General features: G+C 37.9%; 1 protein-coding gene across 2 annotated transcripts in view; it reads right to left on the reverse strand.

Annotated features, from left to right (window-relative positions):
• Positions 1-24,616, reverse strand: part of WASF3 (WASP family member 3) — a 65,497-nt gene that overhangs the window by 29,329 nt on the left and 11,552 nt on the right. For both annotated transcript variants that reach the window (XM_057366701.1, XM_057366702.1), the window contains exon 2: positions 18,089-18,175. The gene's annotated coding sequence lies outside the window, so the exon portion shown is untranslated. The remainder of the gene's footprint in view (positions 1-18,088; positions 18,176-24,616) is intronic.

The raw sequence follows: 24,616 nt of genomic DNA on the forward strand, positions 1-24,616 counted from the left end.
AAAAAAAAAAAAAAAAAAAAAGAGACAGACTAAATACGTAGCTTGCCATGAGTAATGTACCAGATGGGATTCCATTCAAAATGAAGCACCTAAATTTGTATGACTACATGTACATGAGCTCAGCAGAAACCCAGAGCAACCAAAACCCTGCATCACTTGACAGATACAAGAACGACATCAAGAGCTCTAATAGCTCATGTGTGAGCTCTGACAGGCACTCACCTAAATTTCAGTGTCTGAATCTAGAACTACATTTCACCTCATCCAAACCACAGAAATACTGTTGGTGTCCTCACCTCAAGCCAAAGTCAAGTTACACTACCTCCTAATAACGGTCTCCATGTCTAGGGCACTTCAACATTTAAAACCTTTACAGTTAAGTTTTTCTATATCTAATGTCAAACTAACAGTCAATTCAACACACAATTTCCATTTCTGGAATGACACCAAATTAGATAATATTGGCCATTTTCCTGCTCAGGTTTGTAATTCTAGATAGCCTGTCATCACCGACCTTCAAGATTCATGCATGTGCTAAGTATGAACAGAAGGGAAAGCAGAAACATGAAAGACTTCATGCACCAGATGTGGAGATGCTCTGTCATCCCTTTTCCTTTTCCCATGGAGGTGCCATTATCACAGACCCCTGTCTTCCAAAGGCCCTTCGTCCTTCACAAGATACCAAGCAAGGGCTACATGCATAGCAAACACTGCTATCCCCTTATCCTAATGGAAGGAAAAGAATAAATATGCCTTTTTTACACATGCTCCTTTCTGGTTTTTCCTTATCCTAAATGACTGAGAATCTGATGTTTGTGAACCTTTCCTACTTGTCATCTCTGAATGCCAATTACCACCTCATCAGTAATGATAACTTAAACCACATCTAGCATATAAACTGGAAATTATTGAATTCAAGATTTGTCTAATGCCATCCATCTGTACTTTTATAAGTTTTGCATTTGGGTTTTTTTTTAAACTGGCTTAATTCTAAAAAGAATCTGAATCCACATTTTGTATGCTGGTAAATAAAACAGCTTATTTAGCAATCAGTTATTGTTAAATAGCGTTAATACCCCAGAATTAATTTTATCAAAAGGCATCCAAACAAGACTCATTTTTAATAACCTCTTCTAGCTATTCGAGTTTTGTCAAGTATGCAATTCCTCTCTCAGCCACATTACTATGTAATGAGTATCAAAACAACATACAGTTTTACTAAACCACAATTATGTTTTAAGTACCAAGTACTTTGCTTTTATTAGCGCTATCCCAATCTAAGGGACAGTGCATGTTTTTAGTTAATAGAGAAATTTTTTCACATTTTACGTAATTTTAAATGCAACTCTCTTTATTTTGATAGGAGTCTGATGCAAGGGCAGACATTTGATACAAAGACGCACAAACTCTAACAGAATCTATTTCCTAAAAATAACTAAAAATCAAGAACACCTCTTATCCACAACAAACCACATGTTTCAAGAATAAATGTAAAGCGAAATGCCTAGAAAATGTCCTCCTCACAATTAAATATATAGCAAATTCTATCACCATCATTTTCACAGATCCTCCTCCTGATTGCCAGGCCTACATGAAAGGAATGACAGTCAAGGCTGGAAGGAAAGCAGGTTTTTTCTTCTCAGTATCACACCCCCACTTCTGATCTTCTCCTCGCATGATACCAATCTAAGTATTAGCAATGATGAAATGGGCACAGAAATCCCTAAAGCTATTTTGTTTTTTTAATAGAGCTCTTCAATGTCTATTGCAATGATCTGTTTCTAAAGGTTCACCAGCTTGGATGGTTGTTTTCTTTTCTTCTTTTCATTTGGCAGAGTTTTCGTCTGTGCTGAGATCTTCAGGGCAGATTTTATGGTCCACTGATATTATGAAGAAAATCAAGACATTAAGCAATGACAAGAGAAAGGACAACAGGGGAAGGGATGGTGATTAGTTTTATTTATCTACGATCTAAAATTTTACGGACGTATGTTTTCCTTTTCAACTCTCAACATCTCCAAAAAAAGTACAAGAAGCAGAACAATAGCCACCTCTGTTAACACAGTGGGCCTGCAACACAAAAGTTTGCAAAACCATTAAAAGGTGAATGCATTAATTCAGGAACTTCCACTAACTAAAACGTTGGGAGAGAAAAGAAGTAAATGGATCTTCACAGTAGTGAACACTTACAGGTACTTTAAATCTAGTTCTCAGTATTTCACATTAATTATAAACATGCATAGAAAAGCTAACATTCACAAATGCAGGAAAAAAGAGGTGACGAGGATGATTCAACCAAAAATTAAGTCATTATTCTTTCCTTAACACTACAGAATGTGATATAAGAGGTTTTAAAATATTATCAATAACGATTAAGTCAGAAATTATTTTCTCTACAGTTTCCAAGACAAGTATCTTAGGATCTTTTTCCCTTTGTTCTAGAACTCCATGTTTGCATTACCTGCAAGATGATCTCTGGGCACCTGCCATTCTTTCAATAGTGTCAAAGGTCTCATCAACTTCTGCTTGTGCTTACAGCTCACTGCCAAGTAAGAATCCCTCAATGAAGAAAAGATTGGGGAACCATTTCAAAGTCATTACATTAACATTTTCCTCTCAACAGAACTGTAATGTTGCAAAGCCATAATCCCAACAAAAATTCTTCCTGTTCACAGTACTTTTGACAGCAGTCTCTAAGGAAATAAAAAGCTTATCATTATGAATTACAGAGTATGGTGAAGTTTCATCACCTGCTCCAAAATAAGGGCTCACATACATGTCATCCAATTAAATGGCTTCATCATTGTTCCCTTCTAATGAAGCCCGTTAACTGAAGGCTAACGTTGGTTTACGTCAATTTCCAGATATGCAACTTTTCAGGCCCAACTGCAACACACCTATGGAATACAGAATGTATTTCCTGTATTAAGTTCTCACTGTCCAAATTAATGGCCTTTGTAATTCATACTCACAGCATTTTTTCCACTGCCCAATATGTAAAAATCTTTGCCAGTAAATTACACTGGATGCTTTTTACTCCTGTCACTTATATCTTTGTACTATTTAAAGATGCCTTATTTTCATACAAATACAGGAAAAGCATCTACATAGTATATTTTCCCTGTTGAAGTACATATTTTTAAAACACTAATATTTACTTAATTTCCTCATCCCATTTCTTCACAAGATAAGCTTTCCTCAGAACATCTATGCATATTCCTCAACTAACTTTATCCCTCTCTTCTTTTTCTCATGCTTATCTTTATTCTGAAAACTGAGATCTGAAAGCTGAGATCTTGGATTGTGTCACTTTCCTCTAATTACTCTCTCCCTTATGCCATTGAAGGAGTAGTTTCAAATTTTAGGCATCTCATTTTCAAATAGCCTCTCTGAATCTGATTTCAGACTCCCACTCCTTAAAATTTTCTTCATTGAAAGAAACACAAAACAATGCAAGAAAAACTCTGCGGTCCCAAAGAACTTGTGCGTTAAGCTTTGAAATCCTAATACATTTAGTCTTCCTTGATACACAGTATTATTCAAATATCTATTTAGAAACAGATTTGCTTACCTGAAATCTAACAGAAGTTTAGAGTGCACAATACATTAGCTTGATGCACTGAATCCAATCACTCTGACAGCATCAAATCCACCCACCCTTTTCTACTCATTCTGTATCAGAATACAGATGATCCAGGGCACCTTCACACATGACTAGAGCCTCTCGCTTCTAGACCACAAGCTGTCCTTTATCTAACCAAAACTTTGTTCATTAAGCCAAAACACTAATAATACTTTCTCTCAAAAGATGTAAGGCTAAAGAGTACTAAAGAAATCCAACTGAGTAAATTGAAAGATATCAACACACAGTATACTTGTTGCTGTTAAAAAAGAAAAATTCGGGGTAAAAAAATAAAATTCATGAGGAGCATAAACTGAAAAACCCTGGAAAACACAGAGAAATGTTTTCACAGATAAGTAAATATGAATTTTTTTTTTAACAGAATACTAATATCTGGCACTGTGCTTAATGGTAAAAGGTGGCTAGTGACATCCATACAGCTGAATGGGGAAAAAAATGTTTTCTTGCCTGTATGGGTCTAAGTCCAGACTGACTACCATTAAATTTATTAATTGTTCTATATAAATCACAATTTGCCTCCTTTCCGTAGCCACATGAATGATCTTAGCACACAGGGAATCATGAGACCTCACATTGTTTCTTTCTGCTGAACAAACAGTGACCAGTTTAAAGTATCAACAAAAGATGCCGACACGTTAATCTTGTTCTTAGCGTGATGGCTGCTCATCCTGCTCATAGTCCCTTCCAGATGGCTCAGTGTGAAAGGGATGGTGGGATGGGGAACAAGGAATATTCCATGCTGTTTTGAACATCTGTTCCACTGCATTCATACACTCAAAAAAAACCAATAAAAACCTTACTGACACTATCAATTGTATTATTTCAAACTAAAACTGCTAGACTAACACTAATTACGGTGTAAATGTTATGTATGGACACAAGAAAAGAAAAAATGTCTTTTCAGATCATGTAAGAGCATTTGTTTTGTTTCTGCTATCTTAAGAACAGACTTGTTTCAATTAGGAAATACTTAAAGCTGCACTGAAAACATGGTTTTCTTTCACATGACCTTACTGTATTATACCCCAAGAATTTATTATCGTCCCTTCCCCTGTTCAGGCAAACAGCATTGAACTGAGTCACCATTTGTTTCCCTTTAGTGTTATTTGGCTTTACTGCAAAGATACCTACTATGCGTTTGCTGGAATGTGTAAATTTTATTAGTCCAGTTTGGCACTGCAACTAAAAAGTACTTTGCTTGTGCATATGAAGAAATAGTGGTAGCCTTTTGTTTTTTAAGTACAGTTGAAAGAAATGGAAATATAAATACTTTACTACAGTATACTCTCTATCTCTCTAATGACATTTACCCTTTAAAAATACCACCTCTCTCTTGAAAAGACGCACCCAGACAGAACTAGGGGAAACTTAGAACAGAGTTAAACAAGAGGAGAAGCAGTGTTTTGTCCTATAGCACAAGAAAGACGACTTAGATTGATCATCCCCCCGCTTTTGTATCATCTTGACATGTGCGAGCCATACGGCTGCTGAATTATTCAGCTCTTTGTACTTGGAATACCCAATGATTACATATATGAAGATGCAGAAGTACTGAAACACTGACTGGCAAAGCAGCAGATTGTAAAACCTAATTTTGTTTTGACCTTTAGTACCCTAAATGGTAACATTCAGTGAGAAGTATAAACCGGATGAAGTCAAAAGGAACAAAATCACAAAGCAGCAGAGGGCTAGTTATAACACCAAGCTAATTAGGTCAGGAACAGCCCTCCACTAGCAGGTTAAAATGTTTCCAGATGTCATCTGGAAACAGGCTTGGATCTTAATCAGATATGAGCAGATTTTGCTATGCAGACAGAGCCACAGAGTTCTCACTCTCGGCAGCAAAACTCAGCAGCCTGGACAGCTGAGAAAGTATCTATGGACCACTGTTTCAATCCCCAGAAGTATTCCCATGAACTGGCTAACATGAATGAAGCCTTAAAGGTAAATCATGGTACAAGCAACTTGCTGTGTACTGCAACACTACTGATTCCCACCTGTTTAGTATCCGTTAAATTTTTCTAGTATAGTAATACCATAAAGCAACAAATAATAATTAAAAAAATAAAACGTGTCAAAACCAAGGGAACTGCTACTTATTAAACACTGGGACTTAATTAACAATTAACCATACAAAGACATTTCCACCTGAAAGAAATTTCTTTGTTCACTAGTCACCTATTCCAGGATCTTTTAGGACTGCAGTCCAAAAAGCATTATTATGAATAAATCCCTTCGCTATCTATCTGACAATTAAAATAATAAGATAGACTGGCTTTTCATGCCCCAATTTAAAATACATCACTGAGAAACTATTTTAAGTATAATTCTTTCAACAGTCTCTTGAATGATGGCATTAAACACCTTGCAATGCTTACTTTAAACCTGTTCTTGTTATCTGAAGCACATTCCTTTAAGAGTTTAGAGTTCTAGAAATCCACATTTTATCTACACTATAGAAAAGGAAAAATTCTGTGACAAGAATCATTACCATGTAATTTTTTACACTGCTTCAGACAATTTGATGCTGGAACAACTTGTAATAGAATACTGAAAGTCTGCAACTATAAACAAGCCTTTTCTTATCATTTTAGACTACGATAATGTACAAACAACTCCTGCAGACCACCTAAAGTACATTCATCCCAGCCTTTCTCCTTCACAAACAGCACGGGTTATCAGAAGCAAATGCCTTGATTATATAAAGAAAAGCTAAGTTGCAGCTAGGCTTGCTGACTTACACTGATCCCATTTAAAAGAGCCTTACTGGATTTAAAGTGCTCGAAATAACTGTCTGGGTCACAGTCCATGTGATAAAGGCTACCTGGTGAGGCCTCAGGAGCCCTCCTGCAAGGACAACATGCCATTCAGATCCTCCAATGACCTCAAGCTAAACCAGAAGTAAATTCAGTAATTTGTTGCTCAGAACTGCAATTAACCTTAAATTGGATGGGAAAGTAAAAAAGGGATCAAGGATTCCATTTTATGTCAAACAATACTCATTTTAAGGCAATACTCGGTGTTACCTATTTCCCATATCTAACACTTACTATGAAAAACTATTTAAAACAGGATTTTCCAGACAAAGAGAATCTGTTCTTAAACTCTTACCCAACAGCAGTTGATCTAAATTGTCACATGGAAGTGTTATTTTTTCACATAGTTCAGTTAATGCAAAATTTAAAATGTCATAGGGAAGTATCAAGTTTTCTTATAGTTCTTTTCAACACAATAACTCTTCTGGATATCATATATGCATATACACACCAGTGCAGTTCATGTATATTTATGTTCTATATACACATACAATTTATATGCATTTATTATACATATGACACACAGAGATGATGGAAGAGACCAATAATGTAGGTCAAACAGCAAAAGAAAAAGCACTCAAGATTAATGTTGAATTGTCAGGATACATTCTCCACCACTACTCCTAATAAACCTCTTTCAGTCTCAGTTCTCACCAGGCAGGAGACACTTTACCACAAGAAAACAACTGAAATTATGCTTTTTCAGGCAACCACACTATCACAATCCTTAAAATACCTTACAGTCAAAGCAACTTCAATATCCATTTGAACAGCCACACAACAGCAGCAGAAGTTTCCTGGCACGTGTCAGGAAACACATGGACAGCCCATGAAGATTTAAATTATTACAAAATAAAGTAACATCCCTACAGTTACTCAAGGTGAAGCTTCATACCCATCCAGTTCCCTGATTTTGACACTCCTACCAACACCTAACTTTCCCTGTATTTCAGAAACCTGGAAATGGCACCTAGTCTATGAGGGGGAAAAAACAGATTTATTTTGAGTATTTTCATGGAAAAACTGATATATTGAACTCAATATTTTGTGTTTGGATCCAAAACCTGAGACTAAGTGAATTGACAAGAATTCCCAACTATTTTTATCCTGAGCTAGGTGTGCCATCTATTTCCATGAAGTCCATCTTCTGGTAGATACCACACTACAGCATTATCACCGAGTGTCATGTAATCAAGGACTGATGTATAAATCAAGAAAGATACAATGAGTGACAGAGAGCAACGCTCAAGACAGTTGTAAAAACAAGCAAATAAACAAACAAAAGGAGAAAAACAAACACAAAAAAAAAACAACCCACCACCAAAAAGAAAATAACCACATAGCACAAGTAGCCTTATCAAGGCTCCCTATTAGTACATATTTTGTGCTGTGGTTATTTCACTCCGGTGCCTAAGGAAGGCTGAGCTCTGGTCAGAGACTTTCCGGTGGGAACGCATTTCATGTCTTTCCTACATGTTATCTACCTGCGCACAGCATCCTTATTGCTCAGGTTACTATTTCCCTCTTCCAGGTAATCCTTCTCACTCTTCCACACAGTTAACACCTTCAAGTTTCACACAGAAACCATTCCTGTTTGACATACGAGAAATAAGCAATGTGTAATTTTTCAGTTCATAAAATGAAATAGTAAGTTACAGATGGCACAGCAGAACATCCAGGTATCAGAGGTACAGGAGCATGCTCTACTCCAACTGAATCACAAGCAAGTACTATAGGGTCTAGCAGAAAGAAAGATGGATCATACTCCTTTTCCTGCCCTGATCAATACTGAAGACATTTTTTCAAAATAAACTTAGATAGGCAGATATCTATTTGCACCTCTCACCAGAAACAGAATACTAAGAGAAATCAAACAGCAGTAAAAAACATAGATCTAAACATACCTGATGTATTTGTTACTGGTATGTGAGGCACACTAAGATTGTAAGCAGCTACATCTCCCCAGCTACAAAGTGTTACCTTCTCTGTTTCTGGCTTTTTTGTGACAGATCCTCTCTCTTAGGATCACAAATTTAGATGACAAGGTTATGCCCACGATTAGCTTCTCAATAAGTCAATGTATAGTGCGGGCCTCAGATTTTTTTTTTTTTTTGCCCCTATTTTGAGGTTTCGGTAATGTATTGGGTTTGGTTTTTTTTGGTTTTTTTTTTAATTTGTTGGGTTGGATTTTTATTTTTTGGTTGGAGTTTTTTGGGGGGTTGTTACAGCTAAAAACAGTGTTAGGCAGTACTACAAGTAACACACTTTCATACAGTAACATTGCCTTACAAAACTTTATTTTCAATATTAAAGAGCTTTCCTTGTTACACATACAGTAACTCCCATTGTAAGACAAATACGCTACTATAACACCATAGTGAGTCTCAGACAGAATTTAGCAGTTGTCTTCTGTAAAAATCCCCTTTCAACACTTGAAGGCTGGAAAGTTGTGTTCCATGGAATCTGGCATTGTATCAACACATCTCCATGGAGCTGGCAGGACAGAAGTGCTCCAGAAACCAGCTTCAAGGAAAAAAAAGCATACTTACCATGTATAATCACTAAAAAGAGGTTTAAGCAACTTTTTCTCCTATCTAAAAATCATCGCAACTACGATTACTGGGGACGCAAAGGTTATCAGTGATAACACTGAAATTTTTTAATCTGCTTTATTCCTGTATTTCAAATCAGTGCATTAAAATATCCCTTGTGGAAACTTTTGTCTGTCCTTCTTCAAGACCTATATATATATAAATAAGTCCTGAAAACATAAACATAGCTTTTTCAAAGGTCTATGAGATTTCAGAACCTAACAATGAGTATGTGAAAGCATCACACTGATTTATAGCCATGTCTGTAATTCTCCTCTTTTAGCCAATGCCAAGTGTGGGCGAATGCTAAGTGTGAGCTGGGAGAAAAATAGACTTACATAGTACAATAAAAGCAGAGACTATCAAAATACATGGAGTCCACAACGAAGAATAGCATGATCCATCAGGTTTTTCACCTGTGAGCCTCTGGGGATGTTCAAAGACTTCAGAGACTGCATAAGCAAGTTGTGTGGTACAATAGGAGCATTAGGACCTTCAGAGCAGAATAGTTGTTAATGATGAACCTGAGACCATCTCGCATATACTTTTTTGGTAAGAAAACAGGAATATTTGTTCCAAACTAGTGCTCTCCCCGTCTATGGCCCATAAGATGCTGACATCATCACATATACTCCTACGGACAATCTTTTCCTACAGACAATCTTTTGGTTTTAGACTCATCTGAAAGAGTTCATATACTTCACATCTGAAGAATTTCCATCATAAATATAAATTCTGGATCCAAATCAAACCTATACTATAATACATCCTACAGTTTTGTTTCAGTATGCTTTAACTTCCTGTCTAGAGGCTGACAAAGAGCAGTTTTATTTTAATTTTGTCAGGATAAGATGGAAGAAGAGAGGCAAATACAGGTTAAAAAGAATCACCCTAATGTTGAAAACATGTCACAGTGTTTTTTTTAATTACACTTCCCTCAAATACTTACAAATGAAGGCTCCATGGAAAAGGAGGGATTAAAAAAAAACTAAGTACAGGAGTCAGAGCTTCACTGATCTTCTCACTCCCTATACTGCACTCAGCCACCCAATTCTTGGGGAAGGATCTCATCTTCCTTACTAACTGGCAGTCAAAAACACAGCAAAATCCTAGCAATATAGCCAACTAAAACCCACTGAAAGCAGAACAGACTGCCTAAACCTAGCAAGGCTGTAACTGCCAATGAGTATCACAAAGCCTATTACATTAAGGTTACCTAACACTTGTATTCCTACAGTATCTGTAATCCCTGACATTAAATTTACTCTTCAAACATGAGAAAGGCAAGAAGCAGCATCTCAATAGCACTGAGAGACACAAAGCCACTTGTGCGCTGGTTAGCATCATTAAGGCCAGTAGAAGGATCAGAAATTGGAGCCAGATCACATCATGTCTTGGTTTGAGACAATGTTTTCAGAGAAAAAATGTTACAGAATAAATGTTTCCACTGAAGTGAAAAATTTGATAATTTTTTTCCCCACCAGTATGAAATAGATGTTCAGACAAAAGTGAAGAGAAAAAAAAAGTAATTTATTAACAAAACACAGTGCCCACAGGACACAGATCAAAAGTAACTGTTAGATATTTAAAACTCAAGAACGCTGCATACAGTTGACAGAGACGCACACCGCCCCCTCCCCCCACAGCCGCTCAGCCACAAGAGATGGCGGCTCCTGTCCCAGGAAGAAAGGAAACAAAAGAAAAAGGCCCACATGGCCGTCCAGGCAACAGGGGAAACCTGGTGGCATTCCTCACTGTGGATGAAACAGAGAGCTCGGTGTGCTTTTTCTGTTGCTGGCTTGGCTTCTTCCGGAGTCCAGGACGAGACAGAGCGGCACTGCTTGTCCCCGCCAGCCGCCCAATTGCTCCAGAAGAAAAATCACAGGAGGCCGCAGTGAGGGTGGCAGTCCAGGTAAATCTGTTTGCCCAAGCTAACAAACCCGAGCTAGCTAAACCGCAACAACGTAACTCCCCAGCACACAATGAGCAAGGACTCCGGCAGTGCCAATGCTGAGGTCCCAGCTTTTAAACTGCCCGTGCTGCCTCTGCCCCTTCTTCCGGGTCAGCTTTAAAGGCACAGACACCTTTTGGACATAGAAGCTGACAGAATATAGGAATATAGGACTGGCAAAACATCAACCCAAGAAACATCAATACTGAGCTTCAACCACAAGATGAGTTATGTTTCCTTCTCAGAAGCAAAATCCAGTCATTGCCTTAAGATATGCTCCACTTAAAGTTGTGCTTTTCAAGACAGCTCTAAGTCAGCCGCTCCTTGATTTAATTAAATGGATTCTTTTCCCCATTGCCACTTCAATATTTGTGCTATTATAGCTACCGCTCCTGGCTGAGCTGCTTCTCATGCTGGAATCAGATGGCAAGTCAGCAAAAATCTAATCCAGGGGAAAGAAGTCAAAGCAGTTTATGGAATTACTACCCTTCTATCTGAGCGCATGGAAGTCATAGTGAAAGCACTCAATCTGCTTCAGGACAAAAGCAAAATACCCAACAAACAAAGCAATTCAAGCTGAACTTCCATTTTATACCCAGTTATAGTGTCTAGTTGGGCAGGTGAACAGCAAGCTAAGTACAAGCGACCAGCTAAGATCGGAAAGACTAGCGACTGTTTCCTACAAGAAATGGCGCCAAAATTGCCATATTAAAAGAATTTTAGCTTAGTCACAGAATATGATGAGTTGGAAGAGACCCGTGAGGGTAGTCCAGTCCAACTCCTGACCACAAAAGGGAAACCCAAAAGTTAAACCAGGTACTTAAGAAAATTCTTCTTGAACTCTGACAGGCTCAGGGTCATGATCACTTCCCTGCAGAACCTCTTCCAGTGCTTGACCACTATACTCAACGAACAACTTTTCCCTAACCTCCAATCTAAAGTTCCCTGATGCAGCTTTATGTCATTCCTTTGCTACTTGGCACTGGACAGCCGGCACAGGCTGGATCAGCACCTCCCTTTCACCCCCTCACAAGGAAGTTGTAGACAGCAATACAGCACCCTCTTCCCCAACCTTACACGCAGTATCTTCAGCTGCTTCTCCTAAGTCATGTTCTCTAGACCGAGTCCATCTCGTTGGTAGGAACACAAACCAATGACACTAAAGAGCTCAGAGCTCTTGCAATTTTCTGTCACCTGCTGCCACATTTCCCAAAACATGCAGGCAACCCAGCAAACTCTGCTTAACAGAAAATTTACTGAGCAGAAGAAAACAGACATCTCAAGTAAAAATTAGAAATTCTGATTATCTTTTTAGCCACATAAGTAGTTCATGTCTGTATCCTCTCCATTCTTTCTGAAAAACATGCTTTTAGTGAATGCTAACCTGGTATGCATTGATTTCTGTGGTTTGTTTACAAAAAGAAACATGTAGCATAAATCCATAAATATTTAAGACCAAATTTAAAGAATGAAGTATTAAATATGGGGTTTTTTTTAAATAAATATACAGTACTCTGAAACAGAAGAGTGGATAAAAACTCAAGATGAAAACATCTTCTCAGGAACAAGAAGTCACTTATCTGATGCAAGGTACCATCACATCTCAAAAAAGCAGTCACCCTTAGCTCCTGGTAAATTGTGAAGGTTTCTTTTTTTTCTTTTTCAGGAGACTAAGATAGAATCAAAGACAAAACATTTTAAAAACTAAGGAACCATTCTCTCTATGCTTTGGATCTAAAACCCAAATTTAATTCAAATCTTGTAATTCATAGAGAACAGAACATTTAATTATCTGCTTATCATTAGCCACCAGTCATAAAACAGTACAGAAGTAGACTGTAGGTTGAACTGATCACATTCGTATTTCCCAATTGCATCTATCAGCATTCCATAGCCAAATACATGAAGAGAAGCTGTTCAGTTTTATAAGATGCCCTGCCCACATTTTAGAGCCACAATCCAACCTCTTCTCCCTTTATAGAAGGCCTACTCACAGTGCTTTATCTTTTTCACATCCAACACCACTGCTCTGTGCGCATACTCTCCACTCCAGCTGCCAACACAGCAACCAAGATTTCCATCCTTCACATGTCGGAAAGCAGCTTTCCTATACTAGCTTGGATTCTGCTCTCCTCATCTCACTTCTGCCATGTCTCACTATTACCTCGGAAGATGTCAGCTGGTTCAACAAGAGTTGGAGGCATTGGTAACTAAGAGGAGAGATATAAGCTAACTCTTCCAACCACCCTTTCACCACTGCAGTTTTACAATCCAGCGTTTGCCAACAAGCCCTATTTGGCACAAAACTTTTTTTTTTTTTTTTTTTTTTTTATTAAAATTTTTCTATCTCTAAAGAGATAGATTTTAAAGACTGTTTCTTACTCTCAGAAGAAAGAGTCCAGTAACTGAAAGAACTGGACAGGGCAGTTGCTCCTCCCCCTTTCCTATCCACTCCCCAGAGACATTCCAAACTACCCTCCCACTATGAGGGTAAAAAAAACCTATTCAAATGCTGCATTATCTGAACATGAAGTCTTCCAACACACCTCACAGCAGGTCAACTCTTTCCACAAACCCTCAGAACTAAATGTTGCTTTTTCCCCAAATAATGAGGAGAATGTATCTAGCTAGCTAAACGGTGACAGACTACAGATCAGGCAGCTATCTGCAAAGACTCAGTGTTCTATTTTTTAAGTATAAGGAACTATTAATGCCTCTTTTTAAACTGTTTTAACACATAGCTGAGGCTGTCTTATAGCTGCAGATAATTTAAGGGCAGTCTGTTCAATCTTGAAGGATCAGTGGTGCCAAGCAATAGGACAGAAGGCAATGGGCAGAAACTGATGTACTGAAGTTCCAGCTGAAAATGAGGAAGAAGCTCTTTACTGAGCAGTGACCACACACTGGAACAGGCTGTCCAGGGAGGCTGTGGAATCTCCCTCACTGGAGACACTCAAGAACCATCTGGATGCAGTCCTGTGCCATGTACTCCAGGACGGTCCTGCCCTAGCAGGGGAGTTGGACCAGCTGCCACACTGTGGTCCCTTCCATCCTTGACCCAGTCTGTGAGACACACAAATCGCATACGAAAAATGAGGAAGCTTTAAAAGTTGTTGTTTGATTTACAAGTAAAGGTATAAGACTGCCATGAAGCATGCCTTACTTTTATTCCTGAATTTAAAAAACAGCAGCCATCCTGATGATCACTGCAGTCTCTTGTAAATGTAAAGCAAGCTGCCTGAAATTAATTAAAGCACCTGCCTCTAAAGAGTGAAAAAAAAAAACCAAAACCCAACTGATTATTTTTCCCATTCCAGTTCCACAATGGTTAGTACTGCACTTTGCCATGAGTTTGCTTCAAAATATATTGCAGAATTCTGAAGTGAACTTATTCTAAACTTGCCTCCCTCACAGCACCGCTGCTGCTGTTATACTGATGATAAAATCTTCTCCTGTGGAATGCAACTATTAGTTTAAAACCCATTGAGCTGATGAGATCCCACAATCCAAGAGGAATAGATGTTTTAACTACAGCTGTGACCAGCTGGCTGCTGAGCAGAAAAAGGACTGCTATTGCCATCTCTGTGATGAGGCTCCAGTGGGCAATGCCATGCTTGCTGGCACCCTTCATGAGGCTGAGAATCACATCAAACCAAGCAAAACCTATTGTGATTGGAGATCAGGTTTTTTTATAGACTAACAGGCTAACTGTAGGCACAAATAAATTGCCTCCAACTCTCAAAAACTGTACTTTAAAGTTAACTATGATTATATGCACCTTCCATACACCTTGCCAAATTATGTAACACACCTATCAATACTTACATTGCTCTTAACTACATTTTAAAATAATCAATGTAATCTACAAAGACTACAAACACATATGGAAAAAGTCAAGCCATTAGAGACTCATCCATACACAGTTCAAGAAGCAATTTAAGTACATCAGTTAAATTTAGAAACTGATTTATTTAATCATTGCACAGGCAACTAAGATTTCAGCCTCATCTTTAAACAGATCCCTGTGCAGTAGCTGCATAATTCAGAAGGAAGTTATTATGATGCCAATCACAGAAAAGTTCGAAGAGGCCAATGACTGCATTTATTTACAAAAATGTAAATTTCCCAGTCTCAGACAGTGATAACAAAGAATATTTCTACATATGATGAGCGTGCTAAGGCTCTCACAGTGCAGACACCAGTTTTACTACACAGAGATTAAACTTGTTATCATCAAACCCATTTTGCCAGGCTGCAATTTAATTCAACTCCATGCAGTCAAGTCCAAAATGTAAATAAGTGCATACTGAAAAGGGTTTAACCCCAGTCAGACAGGAGTTACACTCAAATATTCAGCCTCTCCTGACATCAAAATAAGACAGAAAACAAGAAGAGCTCATAGAAAATGCATGTACCTCAAGACTGAAATGTGTGATTATTTCTCTATCATGTTTTAAGTTAGTCTCTCCCAAAACCAGTTCACCTCATTTTTGCTTTACCATCTGTAATGCAAGAATTTTGGGATCATTTCGCCTCTCTCACAGGTCTTTTTCCACCCCTGTGAGACCACTGGGAAAACATCGTCCTACTACTCCCCCCATCCACTGCAATGCAATTAGAGATCTGCAGCTTTTGGCCAGTCAAGTAGTCCAAAAACCTTCCACCATTCTCCAGAGGCTATTTTTTTCCTGCCCAACCTACTTTTCACACTCACTCTGCCCGATGCTGAAAGGCCTTTTTCCTTCAGGGAACTAGTCTTAATAGTTTGTTTTAAATAAAAAATCTAAGTTACTAAAAAATTACATAATTTAGCAGCAATAAAGGTTAAAGGATACAGATTACATGACTGAAGAGTCAGATAGTACATAAATTTGGTTTAACCCTGACTAAAAATATACAAGTTGCTTTCCCAATAAAAGTATTTCTAAAGACTGGAAGAGTATTATCCACACAGCAATCACAACCAATTTTAACATCTTTTTTCAAAACACATAACTGAATACACAATCTTTTTATTTGCCAAACTGACTGCAAAAGGTGTATTACTTAGAACCGCTTGGATGTGATGACAAAAAATTATGATAGGCTACTGAATTGACAGCTGGGGCTGGTAAGCATCAGGAGCTGTTTTCAAGCCCTGCATCCGGGATTTCATTCCTGACTACGTGTTCTCTAACTTTCTTTGTGGAAGACACTTCTGTGCTGTTGTGTTTAGGTTTATAACTGACGTTTAGAAAAGCAAGTGCATGCTACTCACACAAGATGGGATTTTAAGCAATTAGCAACTTTTACAAACATTTAATACAGTATTTTTATCCACCTGACAACTTTTGGGGGCATTTATATTAGCAACACACAGCAGGAAACTCAGAGAAGCAAGACAAGGCACAACTATAATCCAAGTGACAAAATGAGTAACTTAATTTCAAATTCCAATACATTACTATGCATCCAGAACAGGTGAATTCAGCTATTTACATTTTTTATTATGACTTGTAAGTGAAATTCTTCAAATAAAAATTAAAAAAGAAAAATATTACATTACTGTAGAAATCAATAATTATTTTAAATACAAGTTTCTCAGTTTATTGATCAGGTAGTTTTCAAATTCTATGTCCAAAGAGAATGTTTATGATACATGAATGATCAATATTCAACAAAAAAAAATCTGTTTACTAGGTTTTAATATTTTTAAAAACAACTCAAAGGCTGATTATTTTCAAATAAAGTTCAGCGTTGTCTTTATACAGCCATCAGTTACATTAAACTCCAGACCAGCTAAACACTAGACACCTCAATTAAACTCTACATAAGAGCTGGGTTTAAACTTCACCTTTGCCATTTCCGTGTGCACCACATTGCTTCCTGATTCCTTCATTCCTCAAAAAAGTTTCATACTTGAAATTGTGAATGCGCACATTTTCCAGAATTCTTCTTTTTCCTAACTTAAATAGTAATCTCTTTCAGAACATGTGCTGATAACCACCTTGAGTATCATCATGCATGTACTCAGAAATCAAAACTGGAATAGGCGTGAGGGGAAAGTGTGGCAAAGGATCATAGACAGGGTTACAGACAGTGTCAGCTCTAGGACACAGGAAAACAGTATCCTAGACAGTCTCCTGAAGCACTGCTGCATACTTCACTGTTTTTCAGAGACCTGGAAGCAAGGCTGCTGGTGGTTTCTGCCAAAGGCAGCACTGTGATGTGCAATACAAGAAGAAAACAGTCTCCTCTATAAGTAGCTAATACTGTTTAACCTCACCTTCTCACAAGGAAGAACAACAAATCTGCTCTTCAGCTTCTTCCCCTGCTCAAGTTTTCTCTTTCCCACTGCAGTAGCAAACAAGCTGCAGCTCCCTGGAAATATACACATATACACTTAGCAGCTTTATTTATGTTACAAAACTGCCTGCACTTTGGCAGTTCTTCATGAGCACCTCCCACCCTGGTGTGTCCCACTGTCCCATCTCTTACATCACACAGTAAGCAAGTGCTACTCATCCACCAACACAACAGATAGTCCACATCTAAAGGTCCCTGGCATTGAGTGTGGCACCTGAGACAGATTGGGGGCAGGGGGATATTTCCCACACAGCTACCTTAATATCAATAAATATAAATCTTTTATTATCTGTTGAACTTTGAGGTAAACAAACATTCAACCTCGGTAGATTTAGTTTAAATCTCTTAGACAATACATCAACAAAGTACAGATTATACAGGGTAAAAGTAATTAACAGATGCAAATTTATAAATCCAATATCTCATGAACCACCATGTATAAAGTAAATTTATTGCCGTTTTCTACAAAGTAAGGTTAGTATTTAAATGACACCAGTCTCCTGGGCTAGCAATGCTTTTGATGTTTGTTTCAGGGCCTAATACAGCACATCTTCCACATCACAAAAATATAAACCTCCTTCCCAAAGCTAACTCAAAACCTTCTGGATAAGTTCTCAAAATTCATCACTGGTCTTCAGTTTGACAGATTTATCACAGTCTCCAAAGCTACATGTAATAGATTCACACAAATGCAAAGTAAGTGATAATGAATGTTCAGTGAGAGATCTCTTGAACAACTTACCATTTAAAAAGCAGTACAGAATATCCGTACCATTCACACGTGAACACAGCTGTTCTCCAACTTCCCAGTACACTCAGGTGGCTTTTTCTGCAAACAAAGACAAATTTAACTTAGTCTTCAGTAACAGCATAATTAAAAATATACATTAAAAATGGGGTTTAGTTCTGTAATCAGCTAAAAAACATAACGCTGTAAAATATGCATAAGTAGAATCCAGTTTTACCTGTTTTGTGCTAAATATTTGATCTTACAACCTTAATTTTTTTAGGGTAAGAAAATAGCCTGTGTTATTTTACAAGCCATTTTTAAATAGAAATATCTGCAGAGAAAGTAACTACCCACTTGAAAACTGTGGGAATGGAAAAATGTAACGGCCTACAGTAAAGAACAATAAAACAGCACGCTTAAGTCCCTCTGAGATTCTTCACAGCAAATTAAATATTACTAAACACAGACCCACTAAAACAGACTAAAAAAAGCAATGAGAATCTCTTTGAAAAAATTAAGCATTGAGATGTTTCCATGAAAATATTACAGCTCCTACCATCAAGATAACCTTCTGACTTTGAGATTGACATTAGTCATATACTAAATTCTTACTAAGGGTTTTTGCAGTTAAGATGTAAATGCCCTTTCTGCAAGAAGTGTACAAAAATTATCTCTAAAATAGACCACTTGTTTATAGGAGACTAATACTATTACCATATTTTTAAAGGATGCTGCTATGCTTTTTTTCCCAAATATTTTAGACAATTAAAATTTACAAGAGAAAAAAAATTTCTTTATCTGAAGGACACAATTATAAACCAGGATTTATAAGAAAGACAAAGCATCTGAAAGAGCAAGACACAGCTAAAGTCACCACACAGATTTCTCAAAGACAACTCAGCAGCATCCTGCTCACTGTCACCACCTGTCTTGCTCACTTTCCTTCATTCTCCCTTAGAATATCACAACTTTAACATGCCCAAACTTGATTCCAGTAAGCACAGGTCCACTAACCACCTACTGCAAATAAAATATTGTCCTTTAATTAACTTGTTAGCAAAATTTACCAGGTTGTCAAAGTCTTGATCCTAACGTAAATGTGTATGTGCTTAGACAACAAACTGGTTTGAAGAGACACATTAGGAAAATCTCACACACATAGAATTCATTAATGCTCTCATTACATGTTCTCAGGATACGTGTACTATATGGAGAAAGTACCTTCCAAACACAGCTTTACAATCCCAACTAAATTATGTCAGACAGGATCCTATTAGCCTAAGTCAGTGTAGGATGGACGTGGACCTGCTGAAGCGATTCCTGGAGGGCCATGATTATCAGAGGGACTCGTGTGTCTTGTCCCATGAAGACAGGAGTCTGGAGAAGGGAAGGCTCCAGGGAGACCTTACAGCACCTTCTAGTACCAACAAGAGAACTGGAGATGGACTTTTTACAAGGGCATGTAATGAAAAGACAAAGGGGAATGGTTTTAAACTGAAAGAGGATAAGTTTAGATTATATATTGGAAAGAAATTCTTCACTGTGAGAGTCATGACACACTGGAACAGCTTGCCCAGAGATGTTATGGAAGTGTTCAAAGCCAGGTTAGATGGGGCTTTGAGCAGCCTGGTCTAGTGGAAGGTGTTCTGCCCATGGCAATGGGATTTGAACTAGATGTTCTTTTAAGATTCCTTTCAACTCAGACCATTCTGTGATTCTGTAAGCGACTTCAACTAATAGTGATTTAAGTATGTTTGTGGTTCAGGAAACAGTAAATCTGCTTTAGAGCAAACAGCACTACATTAAAAACACTACAAAACAGACATCATCAAGTGCTTGTAGTACAAGGTGATTGGAACTTTACATAGATCTTAAACTGCCCAATACTATCAGCATGGCTGAGAATGTATTTACACATTACATTATTCTCAGCAGCAAAGCCACCTTATGAGGTTCTCAATCCCCCACATTAACCCATTTTTGTCCACATGCTGCAGTTTACCAGGTCTTTTACATTTATACACTATCTGCAGCACTGCACTACATAAACAGGATCCCTGAATTCATCCCGTGATGGAAGAACTCCACACTCACAACAACAATGTATGACCTATACAGGGACAGAAAGAAAGCTGAGAACTACCACACAATGAGGATGAGGCTCAGCTTTCATGGTGACATATAATCAAATCAACTATCTTGACATATATTTTGGTATAAATCCTTACCGGGTTAAATAAAACCATAAAGATATGGTCAATGTCAAGCAGTTTTAGATCTTTTTCTTCTGTAACCAGATGACTTTTTTTTAATAGAATATTGAAAAATACCCAGGATAAGCTAGAGGGAAAGTGTCAGACTATCTGTGTTCCCCATTTAAGATGCATAGTTACAACAAAAACACAACACAAGATACAGAAAGTGAAAGGAATGAGAAGGGAGTGTCTTTAAAAACAGACTGACTCTGGGGGCAAGATAAGGCTGATACTGGGAGATAGAAGGAAACAATGGGAAGGATTTCCACAGGAATTCCTTTGACTGACTTATCCCAGACTATGTTAATAGACTACAAGAGCAGAGACACAGAGAGGGGGCAATGTATGATAGAAGGGGGGTTCATTAGGCATTTCGGGGAGCCTGTACCTCTCAAGTACCTCAGCCAATGGGGAAAGAGAGAGGGAATGGTGGCCGGGAAATTAGAATAAAAAGAGGGTGCGTCCTCTATGAATTTGAGAGACCCCATGGGAAATGCCCATGACCTCTCCCTTTATTCATGAATAAAGTTGCAGGACTCCTCTGTCTCCTTTTTGGACATAAACCTCTGGTGCTTGTGGATTAATTTTCCTAACAAAAGGAAAATAAATTTTGGTACACCACTAACAATCCAGCAATACCTGTCTACTGCCACAACCGTGAAAACAAACACATTCTCTTTTGAATGGATTCTTTCTTTCTTTCCCATGAAATCCCCAAGAGGGAAAAAAAAACAAACCCTAACAAAAGCCATTATAAAAGGATTCTTACTCATTATCAAGTACATCACTGACTCCTCTGCCAACTGCCCCATTCGAAGCATTCACTGACTAAATTACAGAGAGTACTAAACAGTTTCAACAGGGTAAGAATTTAGACATGCAGAATGTGTAACTCTGACTTCTGGTGAGAAATTTATATCCAGCTGAATTTTGTTTAAAATCAATGTTTTAAAGCTTTCGAAACACAACTCCTAGAAATGAGGTTATCGTGGGCAAGCAATTTGAAGAACAAGCTATATGGCAAACAGAGGATTATGTCATAAATCCACAGGAAAAAAAAGAACATGAAGGATTTAATGCAAGACATAACTTTTACCCCAATTGGGGATTAAAAGTATCCAAATGGTAGGTCATCACGAAAATGGTGAAAAAAGGATTTTACTTTGAAGTCTGCTTTCTGGGGTGGGGGAGGGGTTTTAAAACATGCTTTCATGCATGGAAATTCAAAGCTTACCACTATAGTTTGAAATCAAGTTACCCACTTTACCAGTGCATGTACACAAAAAAGGAAGAGGTTTAAATCTTCAATACTGGTTTGCCTTGTTAATTTCCTGCATGTATTTAATCTTAAAAGGATGAAACTCAATCTTGGAAACCACCGTAATTCTGCAACACACATGTGTTCTGACCGGTTCTGAATTCTTCAAAGAGTAGAATTACATATCGATTAGTGGTGTCAAGGTCCCCCTTGATCGTAAGTATTTCTACAGGGGGATAGGGGCTTTCCTGTAAAAGAGCCACACAATCACTTAAAACTAAGGGGCCTCTCAGTAGCACATCCTAGGCAGCTCTCATGAGATTGATCAAGAAAACTCAAAAGTTTATCTTTAAACTAGACTTGATCCATATCTCAGTCTTACATTTGGGCACAGAACAGGAGCAGCATAAAGACATGGTAGCTCATGTTTTCCAGGTGGTATTCAATTAAAGATTCACTTGCTGTTGTCTAGTCTGAAGTCTTAGTCTCCACAACACCCAGAAATGCAGAATTAATGGGGATAAACACTGTACGGAGAGCAATCTGCCCTTTGACAAGCCCTCAAGGGACAATTTCTCATTCTTCATCTTCTTGAGAACCACTGATGGTCAGAGTTAATCACTGCAACCAGTGTGTCCTTTGCCAATTCCTTCTAAGGAGCAAACAAGTTCAAGCTCTTGAAGTTTTTCTTTTAGAGCACAGATAGATAAATTAAATATATCTACCCTGAGTGGAGTACTTGGTATCTCTTTTATTCCTTTTCATTCACTGGATTATGGTACAAATATTCATGACTTGACTGAGTATAGCAGCCCTTCAGTAGTGGACAGAGGAAACACATCTAAACAGCAGGCTTGCAAAATCCTAAAACATCCTGTGGAATTTATCTGAGGTTAAACACTTGATCTTCAGAGATTTTGCAGTCTATGAAAGCCAGCCAGCCAAGCCTATGAGCCAACCAGTAACAGCAGTGGTTTGTCAGACATTCTTGGCTGATAAGAAGCATGACCATGAAGTACCCTCTTTGGTACTTCAACAGCTTGTTAAGGGTCAGACAGGAAGTAGCTCTCTTATCTTTGATCCAAAAAGAAAAGTTTCTTCCACCACCAGTAAAGAAAGAAGACCAATTTATCTGAGAAGGAACAGATTTCAGATGGGATACCAATATCAAAATGTTTTCAAACACTTGAAAATGCTTGCTGGCAGCATTCACCATCCCTAGATCTTCACAGATAATAATCCTATCACAGTACAAGTCTTCTGTACTATCAGCTTGCTGCTTCTCCCATTTCAGCCCTGCACTCTCCTTCAGAAGTTCAGTATACACATCTTTACAAGAAGAGCAAAGAGCTCCCTCCTAGCTCCATTCCCAGCCTGTAGAGATGTCTCCCCAATGCTTCACAAAAGGAATGCTGATGGCTCCACTCAAGTGGATCCCCACTCTCAAGTAACAACACTAAAAATGGGTCATCCTCAGCAGACAGCATTTCTAATTTCAGTTGTTACCCACCCAGAATTACCTAGCATAATTTTTCAGCTACTAATATTTAAGAATATGTTTCTTAAAATAGAAAGGTCCCTTAAATTTTACTTTATGAAGCATTCAACCTCACTTCTTATAGTTAGCAGACACTGATAAAAAGCATGGACATCTAGACAGATGCTTTGTGTAAGTACTCCAGAAAGAAAACCTGCAGGTTCGTTAAGGGGATTAGTCCAAGGCTAGATGATGGGAAAGACTTCTAAGTCAGATAATTAACAGCTGACATTCAAAGCAAATACCAGATTTCACCTTTTGCTGGACAAAACTTAAGATTTTCTTTACTCATACTTCTCCACGAATAGTAGTTGGTCACGTAGATTGTACCCTACAGTTTCATGTTGGTAGAGAGAAGTGGCAGAGTAAGGGAAGCGTGAATCAGCACAGGCCACAGAACCATGCTGAAAAGCATTAGTCAGAAGTATCATATATACACACATAAACCACTAAAATTATACACCTCAAGACTGATAAATGACGTCTAGTAAGCTTCAGGATGTCTAGGAAAAAAAAGGGAAATTAAATAGAACTGATATGATTTTTAAAAAGGAAAAAAATACCTATAGAGGTATTTTTACCTTTTAAAATTACCCTTTAAAAGGTATTTTTACCTTTTCCATTTAAAAAGGAAAAAGAATACCTAAAAATACTATATAGATTTATATCTATACTATATATAGTATAGATATACTACTATAGATTTATATCTATAAATAGAAAGTGCAACAGGGAAGGAGGCAGCACCAAGGTCCTACTAAACAACTCAGCACTGCTATAGCTGACAACCAAATTCAATTCCATGGAATCAGAATTATGCAGATGGTCACAGCCTAGATCAAGCAACAGCTGCTCTCTGCAGCACAACCTATTCAGGGTCAAGACATATTTTTACATCTGGATCTAGCTGAAAGCAACCACTCACACCACTCCATGGCTAATTCCCCTATAGCCTGGTAGTGAAAGAAATGAAAAAACGTAAGAGCACTCAGATTTAATACTCGAAGAATGGAAGGCACATCCTTCACCCTAGCAGACAGAATGATGCTTTGTGGTATAGACCTGGGTACATGGAAAAAATTTCGCCTTCCCTGTCATTATATCCTCCTAAGACGCCACATCCTTTGTTAAAAAATCCCAACTGAGATAGGAAGCTTGCTTCCATTGGGAACTGGTTTATGATCCCTTAAATGGCTTTTTAAAGTGCATAAACAGCAAGAGGTCTAAAAAAAATTGGACTTGTTGGAGATGAGTAAGTAACTCATCTAGGGCTAAATTAAAAACAATGACATTCAGAGACATTTTTTTCATAGAATTACAGAATGGTTTAGATCGGAAGTGACTTTAATGATCATCTTGTTCCAATACCTTCCCATGGACAGAGACACCTTCTACTAGACCACGTAGCTCAGAGTCACATCCACACTGGCCCTGAACACTTCCAGGGATGGGGAGTCCAGAACACCTCTAAGCAACTTGTTCCAGTGCCT

This window comes from Malurus melanocephalus, unplaced genomic scaffold (genome assembly GCF_030028575.1).
Source record: "Malurus melanocephalus ecotype Western Australia unplaced genomic scaffold, MMel_1.1 scaffold_70, whole genome shotgun sequence".
NCBI lineage: Eukaryota > Metazoa > Chordata > Aves > Passeriformes > Maluridae > Malurus > Malurus melanocephalus.